We start from the raw sequence: 16,352 nt of genomic DNA, 5'->3' as shown, positions 1-16,352 counted from the left end.
TTATTTATATGTAAAAAAATATATATGTATGTTTGGTCAAATGAGATTAAAAGTAGAGAGATAAATAGTCAAGAAAATTAAAACCTTTTCACGTATCTCAATAGCGAATTGTTGCAGATCAAGTAGGTTAGCTGACATCATAATTCAGTTTCAGAGCATTGGAGAGAAAACAGAGGAACAGCACATAATATACAATTAGGCCAGCATCCGCAATGAGACTATGTCACAAAGCCAAGTCGGCATGAGGTCAACAAAGAAACAGGACGTCTGGGTAAGTATGCTGGGGCATCTTCAATAAATGACTAAATAGATGTACGAATAAATTCATTCAACCATTAATAAATACTTAATTGTTGTTTTTGTGTCTGTGACCACTGTTAAATTTAAAGTGTCAGCATTTCAAACTTTGGAAAAAATTTAGCTATTACGGCATAGGTTGCTTTATCTACATTTGTGAACAAACTATAACATTAAAAAAGCATTTGTAAAGTTTAATTTTATTTTATGCCGGTTAAATGAGGGTCATGTTAAGTCTTAGTTTGATCTTTTATCAATAATGTTTATACTAAACCATCTTTTTAGAGCAATGTACAGAAATGCATAGAATCTAGGAGAAAATATATAAAAACGCTGCAAATAAAATAAGGACGATGTGGTACGGCAGAGAATGGAAATAATTCTGAGAAAGATGTAAGACAGGCAAGAATGAATGCTGATGTAGAATTACTGTAGGAAGGTATAGATAACATGTTGATGAAAAATGGTATATGAAGGGATAAATAGAACACAACAGTAAATGTAGTATTGGGAAGGATTGAGAGAATGTTGAGAAGGATTTAGTATAGGAGTAAAGAGATAGAATGCTAAAGAGAAAGCAGAACGAGTCAAATATATGGATACCATATCTAGCACGTTTCCCAGAACACATATCACAAATGACAATATGATGGGCAGTATATGGATAGTGCTGTCCTGTAGTTTATACAAGGCTAATGCTGCAGGTAGTATATCAGTTAATAAACCAAGCAGGATATAAATTCTACATGATATTAGATACTGCCAATAGTCATAATGATCCAGGAAAGTGTGTTTCGAGTGGCAACCCTGGCCAAATTCATAAAATAATCAGGAGAAAGTATTACTGGAGTGAATTAAACTATAATAGGGAGATAAGGACCGCATACGGATCACAAAGTATTATAATATTATTGGTATGGCAGAATGCCTTGACGCAATTTACATTTTAAGGAATGGAAGAGGATTCACATTCCCAGGAAGCTAATGGAAGTGAAGAAGGTATATGTTAGGATTGAAGGAGAACCCAACATGCAGAATTTAGGACTAGTTTACAGAGTACAAGAGAAATACCAAATAGAGTCTGCACACATTTATCCAATAACCAACTGGTGCTCCAGGCCACTGGGAAAGGGAATGTCCAGGTAATCACGTGAATAAAATAAGTAGAGTCTGGGCATACAGATTTTCTTAAAGTGCAGACAATAATAGGAAGCGGAATGCCATGACAATGTTTCAGCCAAATGTTGTGGACTTTATCAAGTCATCATTTTAATGTGAAACAAAGTCTTACATATACCGCCATTGACAATAAAACAAGATACAAGTATTTAATTGTTCAATTAGACATACCTAATGTGATGTCACATTCATCTCAAATTCTATGTGGGGAAGCCTCTCTTTTTCTGATCATGTGACCTCCACGAGGACCCTCCAACAGTGGCAAAAACCTGGATTCCATGTGGTGCTCAGGTGGGACTAATACATCTGCCAGCAAGTGAGGAAAAGTTAGGAACATGCCAAGGTCGAGGATTACAGAGAGACTACAGAATGTCAAGGCATACCAAGGTCTAAAAATGAGGAGGTCAGAATAGTCATACAATACAAAGTCCAATAAATAAATAACACTAGGGACAATAAAATGCAATCTCAGGTAACAAAACCATAAGATGTCTCAGGATAGGCCGAGTTTATATTTGGGAAGCTTCATAATTTCCAATGTTAGAATGTACGGAAATTCTGTGGATAAAATGAATCACTCGAATGATGTAGCTGGTGAGTACCTTGAGAATGACACAGTCAAGTACTGGAATAAAAATATGCAATATGGCAGTGTCCACCATCAACAATGTCACTGGAATGTCGCACAGCATCTGTGCAGAATGGAAGAACATGAAGAAGTTTGGATTAATTAGGGAGAGATTAGCTACAAGTAATACACAAAGAGGGTCCAATTCTACATACAATCATTCACTGCCCAACCCAACAGCAATGCTATTTGCCCCTTAGGAAAATGAACTCCTTTAGATCAAATATGATATTTTTTTAAATCACATAATGGCATGCAATTTCTCTCCATGATTTAAAAATGTAAAAGCTTAATAATTGTTTATTTTTCCCCATGTAACAGAGAAAGATACACTTACATCCATTGGAAATAACAGTGGTCTCGCGTATTTCTGCCTCGTTGCTTCAGTTAATGTCCTTACTGTCTTATTTACTGTGTTATTTATTTTCTTTAATTTTGCATTTCTTGCTACAGCAGAGGATGAGTCACAGCTTTCCACAACAGCCCCCTTCAATATCTGTGAAACAATAAGGTGATTTGTAATTCACGTCCACTCAACTTATATAGAATAATGTAAGGATGCAGCTTTCATTGCGATACATTTTCATTTGTTCTGTTTAATCAGTAAACAGCTATTGGTAACAGAAAAAGCATTATAGTTTTAAAGGGCAAAAAACAACATATTTTGTTGTTTTATTAAACAGTTTTTCAAACATTTGTGCATGCAAAAAGAGACAAATACTTAAAAAATAACAAAAATAAATCAACTATAAATGGTAAAACACATTCTGTCTTCATAATAATTAACATTATTTTCATTTTTTTTTTTTAAATAAAAATGCTATTTATTTTGCATTAACTACAATTCCTGGTGTGATATGCAATGCCATACATTAAATATAACCTTGAGATGCCGATGTCAATTATGCAAATTCTTACATTTATTGCCATAAAAGAGACTTGCCAGTAGGGATGTGCATAGGTGAAAAAAATCGGTTTGGTTCTGAAATTCGGGTAAGTAAAAAAATGTGTCTGCTTCAGCAATTCGGATCGATGGCATTCGGATTGGTTTAGCACTTCGGAAGTGCCAAACATCGCCACTTCGGCACTTCAGACATTCGTAAGCATCCGAATGTCCGAATGACATGAAAGCCGTATGAATGTACATTTGGAACGAAATTAATTGCACATGTCTACTTTATATATCCTATATAATAATGTTTGCCCGATGCAGTCATATGCAGTAGAGACTGCGCAAGACTTCATGGGACAAACATCCCATGCCAGATTGCGAGGGAGCAAAGTTCTTACTATGCTCTTGATGCACAGCTTCCTCGCACGTCCTTCAGAGTCCGCTGGCAGCCGCGATGTGACACGTACAGGATTTGAAGTCATTGCACAAAAGGAATTAGTTTATTGGACAAGATTACTGTAATCATTCATGCAATTTTCCCTCCCTCTCCCTTGTTTTGCCACTTTTCAGAAATCCAAATCACTTTGGAGCTTCGACACTTCCGAACTACCGAACTTCGTCACCTTGGAACTTCAGCGCTACATAATTCAGCACTTCGGACATTCATAAGCATCCGAATGTCCGAATAGCATGACATTTGTACGAATGTACATTCGGAACAAAACGAATTGCAGATGTCTACTAGTCAGTGAATATCTTCCTCTCCTCCTCCAGCTATGTCATCTAACATTTAAGATTTACTTTTATTCTAAATTCTCCTAGTTACCCATTTTTACAATGCATAGAATGCTTTTGCCATTATCTTTTGTGTAATTATGCAACACAATCTGACACCAATGAATAGGTACTTACAGGAAAGTTAGAGGTACTTATCTTTTTGCAATTGACAACACATAATAATCTCATTTGTCAATCTCTGTTACATTAGCACATTACCCTTGTGTAGGCGTATATTGGCCCTAACTATTCTGTACACTGGCTACTGTGCACAAAGTAACCTTGTCAGAGTAGCCAAATAGCTTATAAAATGTCAATATATAATATTAAATTACCTATGTAACCCATCTCACAGAAAACAATCTTTTCTTACTGTCTTGCCAATTCCCTGGAATATTGAGCATGTCAGTTACTTACTAGTGTAGCTTTTGAAATAATAAAGGCTGTTGACCTAGTGGCCGCAGGTTGACGTGACTGAAACCATAATAAATATATATAAAAATTATAGGCCTTTTTTTAGCAGAGTGGAGATTGTGAATCGTTTATACATTTTCTTGTTACCATTTTTTAATTGTTCCCTGTATCATAGATAGTTATGTGGAAGGATGAATGTAATTATGGAATATTGTGAAGATTATATTACTGTAAATTATTTTATCTTTTAAACCCCATTACACTGGAAATTTAGAATCAATATGTGCTTATAGAAAATACCAAATTATTTATTTACATTAATATAATTTAGTGCTGATTATGGGATGGAAGAGATGTGATTACTAATTCAAGAGGGAGTGACATGGGCGTTGTGATCAATAAAGAATTGAAGAAATGAATCATGATGGCCAACAGAACAAGAAGTAAGGAAGGAAGTGGGGAGGATGTTTGATTAAGAAGAATAGAAAGTGGATATACTATCTTACTGGATAGAGAGGAACATGAAGATAATGACAACTTAAGCATGGAGGAAGGAGAGGGACATGGTGGTCGTTTTGGGAAGAAGGTTTAGATATAATCTAATTTGCTAGGAAAGGAGGTTTGAGAAATAGGAATGTCACAATTAGAGATGTTCCGAATAGTTCGCTGGCGAATAGTTCCTCGCAAACATAGCTTGTTCGCATTCGCCATGGACGGGCGAACATATGAGATGTTCGGTCCGCCCCCTATTCATCATCATTGAGTAAACTTTGACCCTGTACCTCACAGTCAGCAGACACATTCCAGCCAATCAGCAGCAGACCCTCCCTCCCAAACCCTCCCACCTCCTGGACAGCATCCATTTTAGATTCATTTGGAAGCTGCATTCTTAGTGAGAGGAGGGACAGTGTAGCTGCTGCTGATTTAATAGGGAAATCGATAGCTAGGCTAGTGTATTCAGTGTCCACTACATTCCTGAAGGACTCATCTGATCTCTGCTGTGCCCACTTGCCCAGTGCCACCACTCATATCTGGTGTCACAATAGCTTGCATTTAAAAAAAATATAACTTTTTTTACTGTAATATAATATCAGTCAGTTTCCTTCACACGTGTGCGTTTCACGGCCTGCCAGGGCACAGTGTCACCCAGTGCAACTCATATCTGGTGTAACAGTAGTGTACATTAAAAAAAAATAGAAATTTGACTGTGAAATAATAGCAGTCAGTTTCCTTCACACGTGGCGTTTAAGGGCCTGCCAGGGCACAGTGTCACACCAGTGCAACTCATATCTGGTGTAACAGTAGTGTACATTTAAAAAACAAAAAACTTTTTTGACTGTAATATAATAGCAGTCAGTTTCCTTCACACGTGTGCGTTTAAGGGCCTGCCAGGGCACAGTGTCACACCAATGCAACTCATATCTGGTGTAACAGTAGTGTACATTTAAAAAAAAAAATGTTGTCAGGCCTACAGCGTCTACTCTGCCAACTTCTGCCAGTGCACAGTGCCACTCATATCTGTTGTCACAGTAGCTTGCACGCATAGTACCACTAATCGAAAAAAAAAATGACAGGCAGAGGCAGGCCACCCCGCAGGGGCTGTCGTGGTCGTGGTGCTGTGATTCCCTTTGGCCCTAGAATAATGCCCAGTGTTCAGAGGCCACGTACCCTGAACTCGAAAAGTTCTGAGGACATAGTTGACTGGCTAACACAGGACACCCAATCTTCTACAGCTTCCGCTCGGAACCTTGACGCACCATCCTCCTCCAGCTTAGCTTCACCTCTCAAGTTACCACTCGCCTGTCTGCCGCCACCACCAACACTAGCACCACAGCCGCTTCACTTGATCTGTCAGATGAGTTATTTACACATCAGTTGGAAGAAATGAGTGCTGCGCAACCATTATTGCCAGAGGATGTAGATAACAGGGATATGTCTCAGTCAGGCAGCATTACACACATGGACGTACGGTGTGATGATGATGTTGTACCTGCTGCTGCTTCCTTTGCTGAGTTGTCAGATACAAGTGAAGCGGTTGATGATGACGATGCATCAGTGGATGTCACGTGGGTGCCCGCTAGAAGAGAAGAATAGGGGGAATGTTCAGATGGGGAGACAGAGAGGAGGAGGAGGAGACGAGTTGGAAGCAGGGGGAGGTCGTCGCAAGGAGCTAGTGGCACAGTCAGACAGCATGCATCGGCACCCGGGGTCAGCCAGACAGCACGACAATCAACGCATGCTGTTGCCACCACCAGAATGCCATCATTGCAGAGCTCAGCAGTGTGGCATTTATTTTGTGTGTCTGCCTCTGACAACAGCGATGCCATTTGCAACCTGTGCCAAAAGAAACTGAGTCGTGGGAAGTCCAACACCCACCTAGGTACAACTGCTTTGCGAAGGCACATGATCGCAAATCACAAACACCTATGGGATCAACACATGAGTACAAGCAGCACACAAACTCATAGCTGCCATCCTACTCCTGGTCCAGCATCTTCAGCCACGTCAACCACTGCTGTCCTCCGTCTCTCGCCTTGAGCAGTTCCTGCTCATCTGCCCACAGTCAGGTGTCTGTCAAGGACATGTTTGAGCGTAAGAAGCCAATGTCACAAAGTCACCCCCTTGCCCGGCATCTGACAGCTGGCTTGTCTGAACTCTTAGCCCGCCAGCTTTTACCATACAAGCTGGTGGAGTCTGAGGCGTTTCAAAAATGTTTAGCTATTGGGACACCGCAGTGGAAGGTACCCGGACGAAATTTCTTTGCACAAAAGGCAATCCCCAACCTGTACTCGATTGTGCAAAAGGAAGTAATGGCATGTCTGGCACACAGTGTTGGGGCAAGGGTCCATCTGACCACTGATACCTGGTCTGCAAAGCATGGTCAGGGCAGGTATATCACCTACACTGTGCATTGGGTAAACCTGCTGACGGCTGCCAAGCATGGAATGCATGGCTCTGCAGAGGAGTTGGTGACACCACTACGACTTGCAGGCAGGCCTGCTGCCACCTCCTCTACTCCTCCTACTCCACCCTCTTCCATAACCTCCTCAGCTGAGTCCTCTTCTGCTGCTGCGTCTTGCTCCACATCAACGACACCCCCCCAGCTCCCCAGGTACTATTCCACATCCCGGATACAGCAGTGTCATGCCATCTTGGGGTTGACTTGCCTGAAAGCAGAGAGTTACACCGGACCAGCACTCCTGTCCGCCCTGAACACACAGGTGGATCAGTGGCTGACTCCGCACCAACTGGAGATCGGCAAAGTGGTTTGTGACAACGGAAGAAATTTGTTGGCGGCATTGAATTTGGGCAAGTTGACACATGTGCCGTGCATGGCACATGTGTGTAATCTGATCGTACAACGCTTTGTGCATAAGTACCCAGGCTTACAGCGACATCATACCATTTGTTTTCTTCCTGGAGCGTGCCCTGCGAAGAGTGCTGGATCAGGCCGTAGATGAGCGTGAAGAGGAAGAGGAAGAGTTGTGGTCACTATCACCACCAGAAACAGCCTTATCAGCATCGCTTGCTGGACCTGCGGCAACGCTGGAAGAGGATTGTGAGGAAGAGGAGTCAGAGGAGGAATGTGGCTTTGAGGAGGAGGAGGAAGACCAACCACAACAGGCATCCCAGGGTGCTCATTGACACCTATCTGGTACCCGTGGTGTTGTACGTGGCTGGGGTGAAGAACATACCTTCAGTGAGATTACTGAGAACGAGGAACGGGACATGAGTAGCTCAGCATCCAACCTTGTGCAAATGGGGTCTTTCATGCTGTCGTGCCTGCTGAGGGACCCTCGTATAAAAAGGCTGAAGGAGAACGACCTGTACTGGGTGTCCACGCTAGTAGACCCCCAGTATAAGCAGAAAGTGCCTGAAATGTTAGTGAATTACCGCAAGTTGGAAAGGATGCAGCAGTTCCAAAATAAATTAAAAAGTATGCTTTACACAGCGTATAAGGGTGATGTCACAGCACAACGGGAATCTAACAGGGGAAGAGGTGAAAGTAATCCTCCTCCTCCCACGACCACGCCGGCAAGGACAGGACGCTTTACAGACGTGTTGTTGATGGAGGACATGCAGAGCTTTTTAAGTCCTACGCATCGCCACAGCCCTTCGGGATCCACCCTCTGAGAACGACTCGACCGACAGGTAGCAGACTACCTCGCCTTAACTGCAAATATCGATACTCTGAGGAGCGATGAACCCCTTGACTACTGGGTGTGCAGGCTTGACCTGTGGCCTGAGCTATCCCAATTTGCGATAGAACTTCTGGCCTGCCCCGCTTCAAGTGTCCTGTCAGAAAGGACCTTCAGTGCAGCAGGAGGTATTGTCACTGAGAAGAGAAGTCGCCTAGGTCAAAAAAGTCTAGATTACCTCACCTTTATTAGATTAATGAGGGATGGATCCCGAAGGGACTGACAGTGGGCGATACATTCGACTAAAAAAGGCCTGATGAGGGGGATGTAACAGGGATTAAACTGATAAGAATAGTACTACTTAACACACCACTCCTATCTGGTGGCACATTAGATTGCACGCGCAGTGCCCCAAATTTGAAGTTGGAGGACCAACCAAGCATCTTTTTCCATCTCCTGTTTCCTAAAATCGATGTCATTTACACGTCCCCTGATAGGGGACGTAACAGGGATTAAACCGATAGGAATAGTACTACTTAACACACCTTATAATAAGCCAGAGAGAGGCAACGCAGAGAGAGGAGTCTGAAGAAGAGGAGTCAGAGGAGGAAGGTGGCTTTGAGGAGGAGACCAAACACAGCAGGCATCCCAGGGGGCTTATTGTCACCTTTCGGGGACCCTTGGTGTTGTACGTGGCTGGGTGGAGGAAGAGACCTTCAATGACATCAGTGAGGACAAGGAACGGGACATGGCTAGCTTGGTATCCAACCTTGTGCAAATGGGGAGTTTGCGGTTGTGCAAATGGACTGTTTGCGGTTGTTTGCGGTGCGTTAAACGGGGAGTTTGGTCTGTCACTATGAAGCGGGCGTAACCCTTACACTACCTGATCGATACAACATCATACCTGATGTTTTAAAGCACGTTATTCCAAACAATTTAGGAATGTTAGGTGATTTATGCCCTTTATGGATTAAAACCAGACTCTGCATCAACTATGTATCTTTCCATGGGAGTTTTGCCATGGATCCCCCTCCAGCATGCCACAGTCCAGGTGTTAGTCCCCTTGAAACAACTTTTCCATCACCATTGTGGCCAGAAAGAGTCCCGGTGGGTTTTAAAATTCGCCTGCCTATTAAAGTCTATGGCGGTTCGCCCGGTTCGCGTTTGCCGTTCGCGAACGGAAAATTTTATGTTCGCAACATCTCTAGTCACAATGTTAAAGAAGAATGAAGGATAATGGTAGATTAACCACTAAAGAACCACATTATGGTCTATGACAGGGATAGGCAACCTTGGCACTCCAGATGTTGTGGACTAGATGTCCCCTGATGCTTTGTTGGCATTATAGTTGTAAATGCATTATGGGATATGTACTTCAAAATATCTGAAGTGCCAAAGGTTGCCTACACCTGGTCTATGCCATCAAGTGCAGGGTTTAAAGCACGGTGATGGCATTGACCGTACCAGCAGTAAAAGTACCAGCAAGGCTGCATCCCTAATGGTACCAAGGAATCCTAGGTATATTTTGAAATCTGAGAGTACCCTCTGTCAGCAGGGGCTACAATAAGGAAACCCAGATAAACAAATGAGCTATGTGCAGCACTCTAATTGATATCATGATGACTTCTTATTGGGGATGGAATGAAGGGTGGAGAAAAATGCATATTGGCTAATAAGGAAGGGGGGTAAAGGGACACAATAGCTTTATGAGGTAGGAGAACATGATGGATGACTTTGAAAAAGGGGGATGAAAAGTGATGACTGTGAGAGAAAGGAATAAGATGGCTAGGGGGAGTAGGATGGTATATGTATAGGAGATTAAAGAGTGAGAAAGTGAATATGATTGTTGGTTAGAATGGGGAGAAAATATGATGTGGGCAAGTGTAACATAAATAATAGCATCGTTACAGATGGAGAGTCAGATACCCTCTGAGAGGTAAGGATGGATGAAAGGGGCATTGAATTAAAGAGACTGAATGTGACATGAATCCAGGCTAGGACATCTCATTGCTCTTAACAAAAATGGAGTAAAAGACTGGTGACAACTTGTTAAAGTGGGAGGTGACTTGAGCATGACAGAATATACTGTCAAGCTTTTTGTTTACCCTAGAAGAGAACTTATCTCGTCACAGCTGAGCATCATGAGAGTAGTGGTTTCACATCAGGTTGTGAGCTATGTTCATTTAGATTTGTTATGTTTTGTGATCAAAGCTTTGTTCTTGGTGCATATGGCACGTTCTAATGCCTTTTTATGAATAACTAAATACATACACTTTATATAAAAAATATATAATATGTGATAAATATGCTGTTTATCTGCATCCTTTTCAAAAAATGTCAGAGCTCTCTCAGCAATAAGAATCACCGTAGTATTATGAACTACCTGCATTGATAAATTACAGCACTTTAGATACAATACCTGTTGTTATTGAGTAGCTGGCCAGGGGACAATTGAGTACATTTTTATCTATGACGAGTCACAGCTAAATCATTGAACAGAGATATAGATGTCCTATGCTTGTGTGTGACGCCAATATCAGATCGCACAATGAACAAAAGAGACTTTAATAAGCTTCAGCGATACGAGTAAATGGCTATATATCATCCTATATCACAATGCCAGAAGCTACATCTTGCTAATCTGTTGCTCATGAATGTTCGAAAGATTAAGAGGTATCCTGCACATGTCGTGCTTGTGCAGTAATTCAGCCACTTTTTTTATTTCTCTCTCTCTCTCTATCTTATTTTTTTTTTCTTTTCCGTTTCTAGTGGGATAAATGAGGTATAGAAAGCCGTATTTCATCACTTCTACAGTTTTTCTGCACTGTTTAGTCATTCTGTCAAGGTGACAAATGTTCAGGTAGAAAGACGGATTTAGTGCAGCAGATGAACAAGGCTGTTTGTAGTTGATAGACATCGAATTTTAAAGGTAAAGCGAATTTTCCAAAGGAAATCAGCAGCTTTGAATTAGTATTAATATTATAGCGAACTGGACAGACTAACAGACAAACAGAAGATAGATAAAAGAGACAAAGATATATTTTAAAGTACTCGTGCCCAGTGATTAAATAATTGACACTTATTATGAAAGTTAGAAGATGTTCAAATCTGTTTCCAATAGAAATTTGCCCAATTTCTCTAAAAAAACATTTTCTAAAATAAACACGTGTTTCCCATCAGGTTGTGGTCAAGTGCCATGTTAATCTATGTCTTTTATATTAACTGTGCTGTTTTTGTTTACATTTCAAGTGAATGAATGGCATACAGATCTCTGTAGAGTAATTACTCATTGACTTATATCTGTTTAGCATGTTTACTTATGTCTATCGAAATGCATACCTCCATACTGACATTTAGTTCGCATTTGTAGAGTCTGATTGGCATTACAATAATCTCTGGGTAGGAGTGCAATGTTAATGCCTTCCAAAATAAGGCATCTTGCTCTGACTTGTCCCACAGGCTATGACTGATTAATTCTCAGCTATTGACCACTGCTTGTACCACAGACTAAGATTGATTACCAACAAATGGCTCTTGTTTGTAACATGGGCTACCATTGATTGATTTCAGGTTACTGGTCTCTGCTTGCATGATTCTGTAATAACTTACTGTTGACTGTGCTTTGATTTCTTGTTATAAAAAAAAAAAGCCTACATCTATCCATGGCAATCTGTATTAACAAATACATTGTTCAGTGTGCAACATCAATCACAAAATACAAAAGTGAGATGGAAGTGGGCATTGACCAAGCTTCAGCAATTTCCACCCAACCATTCAGTCCAGATGATTTTTAATTTACGTAAGTGCCAACTATACAACTAAGGCTCAATGTGACATTAACTGTCTTCCTATTATCATTCCTCGTCCACTCTTGTCTGCTAGTCTAGTCATATACCCAAAATATGAGGAAAGGCATTGAGAAAACAACCTACCTACATCCATACTTCCTACTTTAAAATATTGGGACAATCTACAGCTGTGCAAGGTTTACCAAATATAAATCCAAATATCACCAAGCCTGTTAAACTCTTTAAAACATAAATACGCAAAACAATATATATATATAAGCATACACTTAATACTCTGATCTGTTATTTTGTTATTTTTATTTTAGAATGTGCTCAGTTGTTAACTAATGACTAACAGGTAGTACTGTAAATATTTCTAAATGGCACAGGGGCAGCAACATTCTCATTTTGATACAATGACCTCGAGCTCTGTCAAAGTTCTTAAAACCATTGTGAATCTTTTACAGAATGTCACTCATAAGGAAATATACTGAACATGGCTAACATTTGATGATCTCCGTAGCTCAGACATTCCTAACAAGCAACCGATAGGTTTAACAAGCTATGGACCTATTAATATGTCAAGTGAGTGTATTTCTAAAGGTATTCGTCTGAACATCGAACTGAACAACTTCCTCAGAATTGACATTTAGAATAAAATAAACAAAGAAACTATGGGAAAACAAAAGTACACCATGTAACGAGTACAAGCAGCAGTGATTGTTCTGTCAAAGAGCAAGAGAGGAAGTCTCAAGATATGAGCTTAAAAGGAAGGGATCTGTCCAAATGCTTCTAGATACCTAGTGAACTATGAATAACATTTGTGTATGAGCGCAGACACCTTCTTGTATGCCACTTGATTCAATTCTAGGCTTGTTTGTTCTTGACGTACAAGAGCAATTTATTTTCATGCCTCTGTTAACCTGGTCGGTGAAGCACTGATGGTTATCCTGACCAGAGGCCCACAGCTATAGCAGTTTAAAACCACAGATTTATTGCTACCTATAATTTAAAGTGGCACTGTCACCTGAAAATGTTCTTTCTATAAATCTGTTTTAAAACAATAAAGCAAATAGGCTTATGGTATTTCCATTCACACATGATATAGTCCAAGTGTGGCTGGAATTACTACTTGTGGCCATTTTGGAATTCCATCATAATTCTCAAGCCTTTAGTAAGAGTTATTGATGAAAATGGAATTCCCGCAACCAATCATTTCCTGTGATTTGTAAAGAAATTCCCAGCTTTCCACTATGCAACAAACAAGAACTGTTTCTATGTACTCTTTGAAGAGTCACTATGACTATGGTAGCAAAGATGACTATGAAATGTTTTATTTTATATTTTATTATAAAAAAACTCAATGACTTCACTAAAGCTTTAGAGAGTGAGTCACAGAGAAACAACTCGGCCATTAGCGATCACAAGGACGAGACAAAGTTGAGACCTACCTTAATAAAACACAAGTCAAAACAGAGCAGCCTTGAAGCTCCAATCCCACAATTAAGGTCTGTGAAAACGGAGTCTGCTTACCCTATGGTTCCTCACAAAGGTTTTCTGTGATTCCACATTCTCACTCAATATCAATATTCTACCGCTACCACCACATAAAAAAAAACCTCCCAACTTTCTACCACTTACACACACTCTGACACCTACTTGCAAAGTATAACCGACCATTGTTAATGCATAGCATGAACTGATTTACTAAAAAACAAGTGATATTTATATTGGAGCTCTTCCTAGCAGGTTAGAAAAACCTGAGCAGTGAGTGTTTACATTGCATAAAGCTCCCTTTAAGTTTACATGAGAACACAGCCCTCAGCTAGCTACTCTAGAACCCTAACACGTAGCTTCTAAAGCAATGGTATGCAACCTTTGGAACTCCATGGTCATGATCTCCGCTGATACTGTCACAGCATCATGGCTATAAAAACATTACAGGAGATGTAGTCCATAAAACCTGGTTTGCCTAAAGTTGCCTACTCTTTTCTAAAGCATTTATTTCTTATTTTCTGGGTAGGGACCTGCAAATGTGCCACCAAGCATTTTAAAAAGCCATTTCACCGATTGGCATAATGGAGCAGCCAAAGTATTACAATACGCTACAGTTTAACAAATATACAATGATCAAAGGAAAGTAACAGGCATGGCTTTCTTCTTTCAGGAGAGACTTTAATCATCTACCGTAGAACAGGCAGAAGACCAATAAAATTCATCTACCTGATATATTTCTAACACATCTAACTAGGTATGAAACTTAATTTACCACATGCATGTGTTCAATGATTAGATAAGGAGAAAAAAACAATGAGAAAAACCACAAGGACTATTTCTGTTATTCTTGACGTTCATTTTTTCATCTCTCAGTTATGACGGCTGGATCATTTGCCTTTGTATCTCTGTCCTTATTACTAAATTGAAAAGTTGCAAGTGAAAATATCTAGTTTCCAGTGTTTAAAAAGCTGGTACATGAGCAGCAATCAGAGGTGGCATTAAGTAAAAGCAGAGTGTTGAAGAGAATTAGCATTTTGAAAAAGGCAAGCTTGGATAGTCAACCTGGAACAAAATGTTTAATTTAGTTGAATGGAACAATTTTTCCAAATCTGCTTCATATGTGTGCACCAGCCTTCATAAATCTAGCCATCATCATGGTTTTAAAACCGTGTCATGTATATTTACATGTGTTACACCCCTTTAAACTCAGCATAGCGACCACGCCAACGTACACAAGATAGGTAGAGAAGGTCATCGTCTTCAGTGTATACTTCTTCTGTATATAGGTTTCTTTCTGGAGTCCTGACATGCTGGCAAAGCATGAGGGGAAATGTGGTCCAGAACATCTGGAGTGTTGATGGCTGCCTACCCCGACCCTACAGTATTAAAAAATTTTCCTCACAAATAAGATGGTTAAGCCCATCACTTTGCAATATCTGAAAATTAAAAAAATGTGGAAATCACCACTAATCTAAAACATCAATTTTATTTCATCACTTAAAATTGGCATCATCACCCCTATCCAACATTCCTATTGAGAAAATGTTTCTACAGCTTTTTTTCAGCCCTTAAAGCTAAACTGATTAACTACATAGGATGGTGTCAATGGTTGTCATGGGTCTGGCGAGCCTGGGGGGCCCAGATTGCACAGGGAGTCCCGGTCCCCACATTCCCTATGTGCACATATATATAGCAATTTTTGCTATATATATGTGCACCTGCAGGCCCCCGGGTCCCTGTACACCGCAGAAGGGGCCCTGCACACTGCGTCTCCACTTCCCAGCTGCTCTTCTCTCTCCAAGACTTGCACGCTGCGCGGCCGTCCAAGCGTTGCTACCGGCTACCATGGCAACACTCTACGCACAACTCAACAATTTAGTACCAATTGCATCATATTTTTCAGTTGTGTGTTATTTGGATAGAGATACATGCCAGTTTAAGTAATGAAATTCACCTTTTTTTCCTTTTTCTGATATTTTAAAGGGAGATGTAGTCCAAAACATCTGGAGTGCTGAACGTTGGTCTAGGTAGTGGACAGTGAAGAACACTGAACATCTTCATTACAGAAGCCATTCTAACCATTGAGATAGTGATGTACAGTTGACCATTGAGACAGTATAATTTGCATATGATTGGTAATAACTCACACCTTTCAAGCTTGGTACTCTAGATGCCCAATGTGTTTGGTTTGACGCCATTCTATGTAGTTAAATGTTTCAGCTTTAAGGGCTGAAAAAAAGGCAGTGAAAATATTTTCTTAATAGGAATGTTGGGTAGCGGGGTGGAGAAAGTTTTATAATACATTTTAAAAATGCTGTTAATCAGGATGTTTGGGGAAACAATATATATATATATATAGGCAATTACAAATGCTCTCTGATAGTTAAGACGAGATGAGCACGGCAGCATGGGGTCGGCTGCCACCTCAACCAGATGTAGTGGAGGTGAGTGTGTATTTGCCACAGCTGCATACCTCCTCTCAATAAACACAGGAAAGTTGCCAACATAATGGTAACACCTTCTGATTAATTTATGTTACAGTGATTTCATTTTGATGAAACGTAGTTTCTCTTTGTAGGTCTAGTAATTTGTGTATTTGTAGAGAAACAACCTATTCCTCCTGCCAGGACACACATTTGAGTGGAGTGGCATTAAAAATATATTTACCGTATCTCACTGTTTCTCTTTGCAAACTTTCCAAAGGCTCTCAGCATAACAACGAAGGGTGAGAAAAAACTTGA

At 40.4% G+C, this 16,352-nt stretch overlaps 1 pseudogene; it reads left to right on the top strand.

The window, feature by feature from the left end:
• Positions 1–241: 241 nt before the first annotated feature.
• Positions 242–16,352, top strand: part of LOC134578565 (uncharacterized) — a 54,744-nt pseudogene continuing 38,633 nt past the window's right edge.

The sequence above is a fragment of the Pelobates fuscus genome, chromosome 12, assembly GCF_036172605.1.
Source record: "Pelobates fuscus isolate aPelFus1 chromosome 12, aPelFus1.pri, whole genome shotgun sequence".
NCBI classification, from domain to species: domain Eukaryota; kingdom Metazoa; phylum Chordata; class Amphibia; order Anura; family Pelobatidae; genus Pelobates; species Pelobates fuscus.
This window is presented reverse-complemented; position numbering and strand designations above follow the sequence as displayed.